This window comes from Periplaneta americana, chromosome 15 (genome assembly GCF_040183065.1).
Source record: "Periplaneta americana isolate PAMFEO1 chromosome 15, P.americana_PAMFEO1_priV1, whole genome shotgun sequence".
NCBI lineage: Eukaryota > Metazoa > Arthropoda > Insecta > Blattodea > Blattidae > Periplaneta > Periplaneta americana.
The window spans coordinates 65,006,521-65,021,682 of record NC_091131.1 but is presented as its reverse complement, the minus strand read 5'-3'; the positions used below and the strand labels follow the sequence as shown (position 1 = coordinate 65,021,682).

The window sequence follows — 15,162 nt, the reverse complement described above, 5'->3', positions numbered from 1 at the left end:
TTATTAATGAACGTAAATTGTTTTATTAGCTACAGTACTATGTTTTAAGAGGAGCTTTATATATAGGACGTGCTGCTATCTACTAGGAATATCCCTTCAATGCATTCTACATTCAACATTGGAGATACTAGATGGCAGATAATACGACTCATTTAGCTGTCAAATTTATTAACCTGTGAAACTAAATTGTAATATGATATTAAAGGAATATCTAACATTGAAAGTAATCAGGAACGATTAAGAACGAATGTCGTTAATAATAAACAATATCGTTGGAATAAGTATCCGACATTTCATATCTGAAATATTGTTTGAAATGCCTGCAACTCATTCTACCAATATCTGTGATTAATAGTATTATAATTATTGTCTTAGTTATAAATATATGCCATCTAGAGAACATGTATACTTTATCAAAATGTAAATTCTATTAACTGACTTAAAATATTTGTGGAACGTATAGTATAATCAGCAAATTAGGCCATGAAGTAATTGAGTGTAGTTACTCTCTAAGCCGCTAGATGGCAGTGCGGTGCCTTTGTAATTTAGTGCAAGAGGAAGGAGTGGGCCGTGGATCAGTGCCGCAGGAGGCCAGGGTTGGGTGAGTGACGTTCCAGAGCTTCCAGAACTCCGTTACATTGCTGGTAGGCACATTTTTCTACTTTTTAAATGCTATGTGAGTTGTGATGTGTACTTCAAGTTTCAGTACAAACAATAATTCGACTATGCGGAAAGGTACACAGTTCTCGGGAACTGCAAAGGAATTTTCTAGGTTTCGCTGTCACTTTGTAGTCTCCTTTTCCCATCTTGAGCTGCGTTGTTACATAAACAAAGAAGCTGAGGTCATTTTAATACCTGCGTCGTGGGAAACCAAATTCGTGTCTTGTTACAATCAATTAATTGTAATTCAGGTAATTTATGAACACACAAATCTAAGAAAATATGCCTTTGTACCTCCCCCATACTTTGTCAAATTTTAACTATGACATTGTTGATGGATTAATTAAAATTTACAAGTTCGTGAATGTTTACCAAACCTGTAGCGAGAGGAAATTTTGGTCTGTAAACTTAATCGAAGTTCAAATTCCATTTATGAGCACAAGATTTAGAAATGATTGCCAGATCACCAGTGTTAGCCGTGATGTGGAAGTATGAATTCTTTTATTTTGACTCTGACAATACTAGCTAGTTCCACATACTTTCTTAGGTTCGTTATCGTAAAAGTGGTTTTCAAACTGCGGTTCGTGAAACCACGACAGAAGCATTTACAATGAGACTGCTACAAATTTGTGGCGTTAGGAAATGTTAAAACTCTCTTTTGTTGGAAAAAATAATTCTAATTCTTTAATGCGTCCAATAGATTTTCTGTGTCTAAAGTTTCGTAAAGTTTTGTAAAATGTAATTGCATTAAATTTGTTTCCGACTACCTAGACAAGTGCTTTATGAAGTTTAACAGGAACTGACGGATCTGCGATGACTAAAGTTAGTAATCTCGTCCAAACTTGCCTTGTCTGAAACAAGTTATGTTACCGGTACCTTACAGTTCGTAGTACAACTAATGGGTAAAGTTCCGTATAGATGTAAAGACACGTTTTGTAGGAAAAATGGTCACCTGTCTTCACTGCAGAACAACACTGTTGCATACCTCTGTTCAAAATATGTCGGTGCGTCGTTGTATTGAAAAGTTATATTTTGTAATTACAATTATGCAAACGATTTTCGTCTGAATTTATACGGCCATGGAATACGGTTATTTGTTTTCATTATATGTATTTATTCCTAATTTTTTCTCCTTCGTTGCATTTGTGGTCTTGAATACTGCTATCACAGATCAAATTTTCATTTCCATTACTTGCATCTCGTTTTAATGAGAGCTGCAAGTAGGAATCGCAAATGCAGTCAGTAAGTACGTATCTAAGGTTGCCACAGTTTACGATTGATATTGTACGTTCTCCTAATTTGCATGCTTTTCCCATTAAATTGAATCTTCGATCTTGCTACGCATCACACGTGGGACTGATGTCTTATGTTGCGTTATTTCGGGATTAGGGGGATGATTTTAGCATATTTGCACGTTTTATTCCTTAGTTACAATTACAAATCATATTAAAATACAGTTGTCAGCTTTTAGTGCATATAAAAGCCTATTTTAGTTGTTTAGCAATCTGGTGCTTAAACCAAGATTAAGAATAGGCCTACGGAAAATTAAAAAAAATTAAATACAGAAGAAAGGCAGACATTGAAACACATTATAGTAGTTATATTTTATTTATTACAATCTGACAACCTGCAGAGTACACTGTTGTCGGCGAATCATTGTGTATATCAGCGGCATTCAACAATGCACTCCATAATTAAATGGATTGCGGACTCCGTGTAAATGTATAATATTGGGACGTTAAGATCATAGGCGGAGAGAGAAGTTTCATTGGGGGGGGGGGGGGGCAAAGCAAAATCATAGAATCCCCATATAACGGAGTTACGGGGGACATCATTTACCTCCTCCCCCTTTTATAGCTTGACTGTGGTACATTATATCGAAATATGATAATTTAATAAAGGTATTTTCGGGGACATGTTTCTTACAGTGTTACATCCATATCCGCGATGTTTTGGACAGATTTGTATAGGGCTTGAACTGTAGGTCTACTACAAATTATAATAGGGCATAACTTAAAATAATCTCTCTCTTTTTCTCTCTGGTACAGAAACACATGCATACATCAATAAAACCACGTAACAGTGATAACAGAAACGCTTTTATATGAAGTTTACCTTCCTGAAGATATCATATTAATGTAAACTTTAATTATTTTATTTAATCTCGTCTTTAAGTTTACACATTATACCGGGATCATTTTTCTTTTTTCTGTCTTGTGCAGTATGTTATTTATATTTCTCCAAGTGGCGGCCTGAACACCTGCAGACTTCTAACGCATGAGTACAAGCTGTTACAAAAGAAACATTACAGTGCTTCCATTCCTCCAATGAGGTATAGAAATTCTTATACATCCAGAAATTTAAAATAAATATTATAGTCCAGACACATGATCTGAAGACATTAATTCATTAATTTAAGTATAGAAACTTAGTTATAAACAAAAGTCAAAAATATTTTTTTTGAATTAAATATTTCCTAACGTTAATAAGAGAGTTCAGACAAAAATAGGGGTGCAGTGCCCCCATGCCCCCCCCCATAACTCCGCCAATGGTTAAGGTAGATGAAAGTTTACTTGTCACGTGCATGAGATTTTGACAGTTGTCACGAAAACTGCAAGATGGTCGGCGCGGAAGTTACTGGAAATATTGAGACTGCGCTCGCTAAACTTTAATTTTCGCCGCCTGTCAACAATAGAGGCACGATAATGCAAGTTGCGGTTTTCTACTTGCCAATGTGGCAAAACAGAATTTCATTTTATTATGGTGACAAGTCTGAGAAACTTCTACGGTGTGTAGAGTTTATTGTATTTTTTCCACTCCCGTAAGTACATATGCTGTTATTAGCTTGTTTTTAGGGAAGTAAATGGATTTTACCGTGAGTTTTGGTTGCTATTGACGATGGGACGTAAGTCGCATTGCTTCTATAGGGAAGTAAGTGGAAATAAAGTTTCTTTCAACAGTAACATAGCAACAAATAGAAGAATACTCGAAACTCGACGACCTTCCTACCAGATCGGATTAAATCATGTAAAATGAAAAGGGGAAAAAAAATTATTGCGTAAAATGTGGAAAAAACATTATGCAATTCGTGAGTCAAGTTCACTTTGTTAGTCTCGCTATCGCTCAGGCGCAAACTCGTCCTCAACTATTAAAAACTACTTACCTCCATTAATACATAAATAATTATGAGAACGGCTTAGCCATAGGAAAATTATCAATTTTGATTTCATGTTTTCAACGATGCCTAACGAAAAATGTGCCAGAAATTTACTGATTAAACTGTGGATTAGAGGAACGCAACTTCAACAGCTGATCGTGTCGCAGTATTCTTATTTATGATACAAAAAAACCGTCGTAATAGTAAATATCGTAAAATAAAGTAGACCTAAGTTTTTTTTAAGAGTGCATATTTTATTTTTAGTTTGTATATCCTGCATATTTTGCAATTTTTAGTAAATCTCACTTGACGATGTGTCCGAGGAAGAACAAATTGTTTGTATGCATCTGAAGTCTGACTAGTGTAATATGTAGCGGCGATGTATACAATGGAGGGGGAAAAGTACTGGCCACCCTACCCATTATCTCCTGGCCAAGTTGCCTCATAAGTGGTGCCTTCTTGCAGGATGCGAATTAACGGTGGGATGAGGGGGATTTTCCTCCCTGTTGGAAAGTTATCCCCCTCTCATAAATTCATATCAACATCCCTGCCAGGGATAACTTCTACCCCCCCTCACAAAATATAATTGTTTTAATACGAGTAGCCTATATGTACTTTATAAAGTATAAAAAGTAAGTAAAAAAAAATTAATATGGATGTATTATCATCGGCAAGCTGACAACAATCAATAACTTAGGAATTACACATCTTATCTTAAGCCTGCTCATGAATATACTCGTAATTATTTTTAGTAGGTTATTTTACGACTCTTTATCAACATCTTAGGTTATTTAACGTCTGAATGAGATTAAGGTGATAATGCCGGTGAAATGAGACCGGGGTCCAACACCGAAAGTTACCCAGCATTTGCTCATGTTGGGTTGAGGGAAATACCTCAATCAGGTAACTTGCCCCGACCGGGAATCGATATAATTATGATAAAGATGCAAGACAAGCAACATAGTGCGGCAAAGCGTTGAGCCGTATCGAAAGAGGATAATAATTTTATGTATGGTATTCTCTATCTAGGATTCTATCCCCTCCCATCAGAAATCTTAATTCGCACCCCGCCTTTTTGGTATCGCTTGTGAGGTTCAGACCTGTCTTCTGACAATTGACTAAATAGTGCATTTGAATCCGCCCCCTATTCACGATGAAATTAAATAGATAGAAGGGCCTATAACTTTATAAAAATATATATATATATATATATATATATATATATATATATATATATATATTTGGAAAAAATAGTTTTTTGAAGGTCGAGAATCCGTGGTAGATTAGGTTTGGTTCTTTCAGGTGTTTGATATACCTTGCATGTAGTTAAGCACTGATACGCAAATAAATTTATCCTACGCCCAAGGAAGGAATGATTTCCCGCCTAGTGCAACATGATACGGGATCCAACTGGGATACGTGATAATTTCGTGTGAAAATGTCTGAGAAAATCATCAGTCGGTTATATAAGAAACGAAGGTATTTGGTTCTGGTTGGGTGGAATTATAGATTCACAGTGATCACGGATCACTAGAGTCCTGCGGTTGGTTACTTCGAGTACAATTTAGGTGTACATGGATCTCCTCGCTCAGTTTCGCATGTGTACATCTGCTTATTTGTGTCTGCCTGTATAGACAATTAACAATGAGCATAGTATTCACGTACAAAATATAGTCACGTGAATTGAATTAACTAATTAATATGTATTTAAAGCCACTTTATGGGCAACAAAATATTTTCACAATAAGTAAAACGAATCTAGATTCTTAGTTTTGTTTTTCATCCAAGAAGTGCTAATTATGTCATATTTAGAGTTTTGAATGATTAAATTGCACTTTTTAAAAGGAAGTTTATATTTTATCAAAGTGAAAATCTGTTTAGAAGTAAATTATACGAGAAGTTCTTGAAATGATTGAAATTTGTATATTCACAATTGAAAACGAGTTAATATTTAAATACGTAAAATATATTTCGGGTATATAAAATCTACAATGCTTGGGAAAAGTGGCATAAGTCAGTTTCCTTAAACTTTTTTTTTATTAATTTGACAACTTACGGAACATATGCTCGCTTGGGAAAAGAGATATAAGTATTTCTTCTAGTACAATAATTCATACAGAAGAAAATCAAATGAACATAAACCAGTGTGAAGAGAGTTTTTTTTTCTTTTCCTGTAAAATTAACATTTTTGACTTGTGCCACTTTTCCCAAGCACTACAGAAATATATTTCGGTCCTAATGTTTCAACTTACGTTAATTTAGGAATGTTTGTAGGTTTTTGTCTCTGTGTACAGTATTAACGTTTCTAATGCCAGATTGTATAGAAATTAATTATGAATACTTGTTTTACACGTGAATGTTGTGACTGAATACAGCCTATGTAATTATGTATACATCTATAAATAAATAAATACACAAAAAATAGTGAAAATAACAACTATAAATTACAGTAAAAACAAAATTACTTACACTAATTCCTTCTAGTTTTGTTTTACTCATTGAACAGCAGACCTGGACTGTACTGGGGTTCAGTGCTACTGATCTATACCCCATACACAACTACACTGTTACGGGTTTCTTGGTGACTTTAGGTAACCAAACTCAGGACGCTACTGATCACATGCCCTTAGAGTGGTGTGCTACAATTTTGAGGTTATTTTCAATGATTTAAGTACTGCACCTTATTTTTTGTCCCCTGTGTATTGTGTGTAGCGGGATCGAAGATTCACTAACGATTTATTTAACTCTATTGTAGCCTACTTTTTCTAAATAAGTTTCTGGCAATTCAATAAATTGATTTACTTATTTATTCTGGTGAAGTTAAAGCCAGTAGGCTTCTTTCACAGCACTAAAAATGCAAATACAAGTAAAATACAGGCAAAAAAAAAAAAAAATTAATTAATTAATTAATTAAAATTTAATCTATAACAACAATGGCAGAATTTAAGTGACATAATCTACAAAAGAACTAATCACAGCTTAATCAGAACTATTATATTTATATAGTGGCAAATTACCGATAACAGGAGTAGGAGTTAGTATTATATTGTAGGAATTAAATGATGAAAATGTATTTTATTGAAGTAAAAACATATCTAGCAGCTTATTAGAACTTCTAATTCATGTAATGAAGGACCTCTTTCTAAAAAAAATTGATATTTGACAATCCCTGATGTCACTAGGTAAAGAATTCGAGGCGGAGATGTTATGGTGAAGGAAGAAGAGTACCGGTATAAAGAAGTTCTGTGATCAGGAATAGAAAGAAGCGATTGATAGGCCTACTGTACGAGATGTGGTGAAGAACTGAAAGCGTGATGCCAGATAATTTGGAGTAGAAGCAGGGCTATGTATAATATTGAACAGAAGTGACGAATATTATGATTCTTCTTTCTCGCAGACGAACCCACAAGAGTAGTTTGAGAGACGGTGCAATATGGTCAGACTTCCTAGTATTAAAGACAAAACCATATACATGCATTATGAATACGTTGCAATCTTTCAGTGCCTTCATCTAGATAACTTGTTAAATAACTGTATAAAAGTGGACACCATTTCAATCTTCTTGCCGGGAAAGCAAACCGAATTTACAACTTACTTTCAAGTTGTATGGTTATTGAGTCTACATAATTTAGAATTGATAAAAAAATTCTTAAAAAATTTTAAATATTTACCTCCCGCATTTCGAGAAGGGTAATAAAATCAATACGGTGTGACAGTGTCGTGTATAGTTCCTGGGGTAGCTCAGTCGGCAGAGCACTCATGCGCTAAGCGAAGGGTCCCGGGATCGATACCCAGCCCTGGAACAATTTTTCCTTGAAATTATTCAGACCTGCTTTACAGGGAGCTACTACCTGAAAGCCAGATTTGCATAATCAATACAGTTGCAATTTCCAACAGATAGTCACACTGACGATTGACTACTGAGTCAAGAGTCCGAAGAGTGACACCTGACTCCTCTGTCCAATATAAAGATTCAGTGGAGCCCAAACTGAACTCATTCGAAGTCCTCTGCTGAATACAACACACAGTGAGCAGTACAGGATATTACATTTTCCGGGAACACAAGATTTTACTGCACAAAAATCACAATTTATGTTAAAAGAATGAAAGTATTGTAATTGAACTGCTGCTTATGTCGCTGTCGTTGATAATCTCCGCACACGCCGCAGTTGTCTTTGACCTAGTCCTCTTCCTATATTGTCACCGTCGTACACCTCCCCCCTTCCGCTTTCATTATTCCAGTAATCTCCGCCTCCACCACACTTAATTCTGTTGTGTTCGCCCCCGTCGTCCGGTCGCCATTCTGCTCGCCTCGTCATTTTCGCCTCCGTCCTCACCGCCTTCGCCTCCGTCTGCGTCTCCGCCTTCGCCTCCTCCTGCGTCTCCGTCCTCGCCGCCTTCGCCTCCTCCGTCCTCGCCGCTTTCACCTCCTCCTGCGTCTCCGTCCTCGCCGCCTTCGCCTCCTCCTGCGTCTCCGTCCTCGCCGCCTTCGCCTCCTCCTGCGTCTCCGTCCTCGCCGCCTTCGCCTCCTCCTGCGTCTCCGTCCTCGCCGCCTTCGCCTCCTCCTGCGTCTCCGTCCTCGCCGCCTTCGCCTCCTCCGTCCTCGCCGCTTTCGCCTCCTCCTGCGTCTCCGTCCTCGCCGCCTTCGCCTCCTCCTGCGTCTCCGTCCTCGCCGCCTTCGCCTCCTCCTGCGTCTCCGTCCTCGCCGCCTTCGCCTCCGTCTGCGTCTCCGCCTTCGCCTCCTCCTGCGTCTCCGTCCTCGCCGCCTTCGCCTCCTCCGTCCTCGCCGCCTTCGCCTCCTCCTTCGTCTCCGTCCTCGCCGCCTTCGCCTCCTCCTGCGTCTCCGTCCTCGCCGCCTTCGCCTCCTCCTGCGTCTCCGTCCTCGCCGCCTTCGCCTCCTCCTGCGTCTCCGTCCTCGCCGCCTTCGCCTCCTCCTGCGTCTCCGTCCTCGCCGCCTTCGCCTCCTCCTGCGTCTCCGTCCTCGCCGCCTTCGCCTCCTCCTGCGTCTCCGTCCTCGCCGCCTTCGCCTCCTCCTGCGTCTCCGTCCTCGCCGCCTTCGCCTCCTCCTGCGTCTCCGTCCTCGCCGCCTTCGCCTCCTCCTGCGTCTCCGTCCTCGCCGCCTTCGCCTCCTCCTGCGTCTCCGTCCTCGCCGCCTTCGCCTCCTCCTGCGTCTCCGTCCTCGCCGCCTTCGCCTCCTCCTGCGTCTCCGTCCTCGCCGCCTTCGCCTCCTCCTGCGTCTCCGTCCTCGCCGCCATCGCCTCCTCCTGCGTCTCCGTCCTCGCCGCCTCCGCCCCCTCCTCCGTCTCCGTCCTCGCCGCCTCCGCCCCCTCCTCCGTCTCCGTCCTCGCCGCCTCCGCCCCCTCCTTCGTCTCCGTCCTCGCCGCCTCCGCCTCCTCCTGCGTCTACGTCCTCGCCGCTTTCGCCTCCTCCTGCGCCTCCATCTTAGTCTCTGTACTTCGTCTGTAACCTCGACGTCTTTACCCTCTCGTCATTGGTTTCGTCTTCATAGTCGTCACTTTCTTCTTTGCCACAGTCTTTCTTACCTCTTTTTTATCATAGCTCCCGCTACAGCCTTTGTCGTAGCCTTCGTAAGCGATTTGCTTTTACAAATAATGTTTATTGGTCTGGAATGAAATTCAGTCTTAGCAATTATTCTTCTGTCCTGTACTGGCATATTTTACTCTAGTCGTCAGTTATGGACTTACTCAGTCTTTTATTTGGTATAATTCTAGCTAGTGTATAAAAGGGATTCTTAACACGCTGCAGCACACAACTTGAACTTTTTGTAACGTGAAAACTGTATTTCCAATTACGTCTTTTTATTCGATTTGTAATTTAGAATAATTAATTTTAAGCTTATGATATTTCCATTTAATTCTCTACTTACCTAGGCATTGATACTAATATTATTTGTTCTTGTTTAGTCAACTGTCCAAAGACAGGTTCGAACCTCATAAGTGACACCAATAAGGCATCACTCATGAGGCAACTAAGCTAGGGGATAATGGGGTAGAGTGATCAGTTCCTTCCCCTCTCCATATATATAGTAACACATTTCCCTAGTCAGACTTCAGATGTATACAAGCAATTGTTGTTCTGACACACATCGTTAAGTGAGATGTACTGACTGACTGGTACACATCAGCTAGAACTTCAATCAAGGTCAGATCTTTATACTAAATTATTTATACAAAACATAAAATAAATCAGAAACACCGGTACCTATAAGAAAAAATCGTGCTCAGGTGTATCCATGGTGATAATTCTCCTTCACCAATTTTGATAAGAAACACATTAAAGTTCGCAGTAATACACTGAATTAAATGATATCACCATCATGAGTGGAGACGAGAATTTCATGCAAATGCATGTTTTTATAGGAATATAGTACGTAGCTCACTCAAACTTACTTATCCGTTTCATTACTTTTCGGTTCCAAATGGTGTACTTTTTCCGTGCATATTTGCATGTTTTGGCCTTGTGGATAAAAACATGCATAATGCATATTTAAGCAATTTTTAGCTTAATCATGCATATAATATACATTATATTCAGTTTAATTGCATGTTTTATTAGCTTTGAGTGGACACCTCAGTTTCTCGATTTTGTGCCCCTTATTTTAGCTTCAGGAATCAGGATTGAAGAATGAAAAGGAAAAAGAAATTAAATAATAGAAAAAGGTTTATTCAAGTTTGCACCCATAACTTCTTGCAATGTAGAGAGGTCATTCTCTATCTATATTGACTGACAAGCCTAGGAGCCTCACAGAAAGCAATTTAGAAATGTTAACTGTGCAAAAAAAGTGAAGTGAAATAAGAAATTTGGAACAAAAATGAAAGTGCATATTTTCACTTATTTTTCGCTTGATCGTGCATGTTTTATAGTTTGATAGTGCATGAATGCATGCATATTTTGGGATTTTATAGTGCATGAAATTCTCGTCTCTACTCATGAGGGTGATATCATTTAATCCAGTGTAAGTATTACTGCGAACTTTAATGTGTTTCTTATCAAAACTAGTAAAAGAGAATTATCACCATGGATACAGTCATCCTTTCCTACTTTCTTATTAGGAACAGCAATACATTTTTGCAGCAATATACTGAATTAGAAGATATCATGACTTTAAGAGATTTATGACTTTGATTGGTTTTCCCCTGTACTCTTACTGTATTTCAATACATAATAAATCAGTACCGATCTCTATAAGTTGATTATGGGTTATTAACAACAACGAAGTCCTCACAATTAATCCAGACTGGAATGAGCTTCACGCAAATTGAAATAAATTGTGTACCAACAATGCAACATGACATTTCACTGCAGATAAATAAATAAAGAACGTCCACCGCTGCGGAGTAATGGTTAGCACGTTTGGCCATGAAACGAGCGGGCCCGGGTTCAAATCCTGGTTGGGATTTTCCCGAGGTTCTTCTTCAACCAATTGAAGCAGAATTGCTAGGTAACTTTCGGCGTTGGATCTCGGACTCATTGCGCCATTATTAATTCATAATATATCATCCATACAATAGCCCGGATTAATTCACGGTGCGGCGTGCTGTACTTACAAAAGAGCGCGGCCGTTCGGCTACCCAGTCATTCACAGAATAGGAGTGATAAGCACAATAAGCCTCAGGCTGCAGTGCAAACATTCGGGTCCCTCCTCTGTACAGAGAAAAAACACTCCGTATTCTTGGCAGACTACAAGAAAGTACTCAAACATTTGTTTATACAATGCGATCACAACAAATGTACAAGAGAAATCCTATGCCTTATAGCCTGCCCTATGCTGAGTATATTAATTTGGCACTCCATTATAATTTACCGTATTATACTGCCAGCCCGCAGTTTGGATAAGTGGGACGGGAAGTTGTTTATCAAACTTTACTGCCAACGTAACAAAATAAACTGTTTCTACAAAAGTCTTCTCTGCCTGTTATAAAGGAGCTCAAATACAAAAATTGGGGATAAATGTCTCAAAAGCATTGTCCTGACCAGGTATGCGACCCAAATCCGTTGCTCCAAGTTAATCGAAGAAGGCAAGAAAATATTTCAATAGGAAATGGGAAGAACAATACTTTTTCTTTTTTTGTGAGGAAGTGTCAAAAAGTGTGCAGCGACACTGAGAATATCGTCGTTGTTCCGGCAATAACTCCTATGTGACATATTTATCGATTTTCAGATTTTTGCTGTATTAAATAACTAGTGATACAGCAAATAATAAAATCTCCTATATGTAATTCTATTTCTTTCTTTCGAAACTGTAAGAATTCACAATCTCCTATGCACTACAGCCGTAGAAGAATAAATGTGTTTTCTCTTTCTACTGAAAATTTTCATATTTTGCACATAGGAGTTATTACAGGAACAACGACAATATGCATCATGTGCATAGCTATATCAAAGGTTGTATTTAATTTCTTAAGATTAAATTAAATTTAATTCTAATTTTCAGAAACATGCGCTCTTTTCTTCTTAGTTATAAGTATTTACGCATCTATCCATACTAATTTCAACATAAATTAATCATCACGATAATATAAATTACTTTCTTTACAAATTTTATCCCTTGACAGATGCTGATTATGCTAAACAATTGGTAGAAATAAAAAAAGTTTTATGATAGAAATAAATCCTATACAACCAGTAATAAACCAAATACAACATCCGGGCCGGAATTCATGGGTAAAAACATTCTTGAGGCGAGCTGTGAAGTTGCGCGGGAAACTAGTAAAACAAAAGAAAAAAGAACTTGCTAAAGAGTGCATCATTAACGTAGCATAACATGTCGTCAAGAAAAAGTGAATTTCGAAAAAGATTATCATGAGGAATATGTTGAAGTTTCTGGTGAGCTCATTATTTAAAAAATACGCTTCTGTTTGCACTAATTTGTTTTAAAATTCTATCATTTTTAATAAATGAACTATAGCCCCGTCGCTCTTATTTCCGGCACCCAATCACGTTAAAGGTCGGCTACATTTAAACGTGTGCGTCTTGTGATTCGCTGCTGATGGCGTTATGCATTTCCTAAGGCTCGGTAAATACTTAATATCGCCCGCCATTTTGGCTCTTTCGTTTGCGTTCGCAGAAAGCACACGAAGACGTTATTTGCTGCTAAATTATTTGCTCAATTACAGTGCCTTTGATTTATTATCATAGGAGCTACGACATGATAATGTTCAACGGTGTGGCAAATAGATTCCTCGTCTGGTAGCTCGGCAACGAAAGAACAAAAATAGCGAACGATACTACCTACCTAGACTTTATAGAGCCTTCACTTCCTAAGGTGTAACCAAAGAGGAGGAGTCACGCCGGGAATAACAGCGTCGCGACTATAGTTCTGTTTTTATTAAGTTTAACAATGAGTTTGTATTGGTTGCATAATATATTATACGAGCCATCACTGAGCAATAGCGAGGAGGGTTTGAGACGATCTAGCGTACGAGATTTGTGAGCTAGATGGGTTTCCTGCGATTACAGTAGAACTGCTGAAGGTATAAAACAGCCTACCACTGTCTTACAAGAATAGTACACCTTTCGAAATTTTACCACGATGTTTTTCCACAATTCCTTTCCAGAATCTTGGTTAATACAATACGCTCCCATCAGTGTTACCTTGTTCTGAGTAGTCTGTCGTAATTATTCCGGCTTTGTTCCAAAAGCTGATGCGAAGACTTTCCCTTCCGATTTCTGAACGCGAAACTTCTTTGGGCGGAGAGTGTTTTTCGATTCTTCTGTCATTTTGTTTCTAAGTAGTAATGTTAGTTCCATGTTCCATCCATAGTTACAATAAGATCCAGAAAGTAAAAGAATTATCTTCAAAATTGCGGCAAAGCGATTTGAAATTGTCATTCTATCGTTTCTGATAAGCATTCATGCATGTAGGTATTCATTTAGCAGATAATTTTCTCATACCCAAATCCTGATGTACGGTCCGAAAGCACGTTAATAGGTTTGTGCGAGATCGTGCGTATTTGCTTGTTTTCCGCACAGAACCAATACGCGGTAAGTGTGAAATACCACATTCAGTATTCCCAACGTAACACACATAATTTCCCTCTTCTTACCGCTTAAGCGCGACATTCATTTTACTGCTTTAGGCTTTTAACATATTTTTAGAGACGTTTAACATAGTAATAATTATAAATTGGAAACTTACCACTGCAATTTTACCTAAATTGCAATGTTAATTATTGTTTTTAAATATTTGCAAAAATTAAGTAAAGTCTACTACTCCACGAAACTTATTGCATTCCTGATACAAGTAACATTAAGGAAGCCGTGAAAAAATCAACAAGGTTCCAGATGCCGATGTTATTACTGCAATATGTTATATAAATAATATTGTTAAAATATTAAAATGAAAAATAAATCATTACATAACCTTACCGTTTGTTTTAAGTTCGCATTTATAGACTGGGGGGGGGGGGGAAGACAAGTATATCACGGCCTGCTGGAGTATAGTAAACACAGAAAACATTTTATAGCAACAATGTTGAAGAAAGATATTTTGGTTTTCCGAAGTTGCCGTCATTAAACAGAAACCAAGATGGAGATTTCATTGCAACTAATTAGAAATTTGTCTTTCAGGTATGTAATAAACGATCTTCGTACAAAATAATGTACGATACACGAGTGGTATGTTTGTTTTCATGTCCTTGGAAATTAAAAAAGCTCAACTACGTTTCGCTTTTTCAATCTTTTCCTCGAACATGAAAACGTCAACATACCGCTCTTGTATCGTATATTACTATTCTAGTTTCAGACGTTTGAGCCTAATTCGTAGATCCCTTAAAATAGTGTCATGCACGGCATCTAGATTTTCTGGAATGGTCACAGAAACATCTTCCAACAGGCCTATTCTTCTTTGATCTCGGTTCGTCCTTAAATTCCCCATTCCAATTATGGTGGCATACGAAGAACAATGATTTATCAGTGTGTCCACCTTACCCGCATAAATTTATTTGCCGGACAATTCTGTAAACAAATTGGTGCTCTATCACCAACCGGTTTCACTTATATCAAAACTTAATTTATCTAACATAATTCCTTATGGAATCGGCTCAACTTTTTTTATCAGCAAACATGGATTTACCAAACATACTATTTTTCATGGTAACTAATTTCTGTTTTGTATATAAAGAATGTCCAAGACCAACTATCTACCACCTCTTAGTATTGTACTGTATGTAGGCCTACTTTGTTTAGTTGAGAAGTCTTGAGAGCTGTAATCTTGAATCATAACAATAGTCTTTGTAATCGTAAAATATTAAGCGTGTACGATCGTTGCTTGTGGTGGAAACATCTTATTCAAAACTGCAAGACTATTGGAATTATTAGTTCCA

The 15,162-nt window shown here is 38.2% G+C and overlaps 1 protein-coding gene across 2 annotated transcripts in view; it reads left to right on the top strand.

The window, feature by feature from the left end:
- The first annotated feature begins 488 nt into the window (after nt 1–488).
- Nucleotides 489–15,162, top strand: part of LOC138715033 (PTB domain-containing engulfment adapter protein 1-like) — a 69,453-nt gene continuing 54,779 nt past the window's right edge. For both annotated transcript variants that reach the window (XM_069847453.1, XM_069847451.1), the window contains exon 1: nt 489–644. The gene's annotated coding sequence lies outside the window, so the exon portion shown is untranslated. The remainder of the gene's footprint in view (nt 645–15,162) is intronic.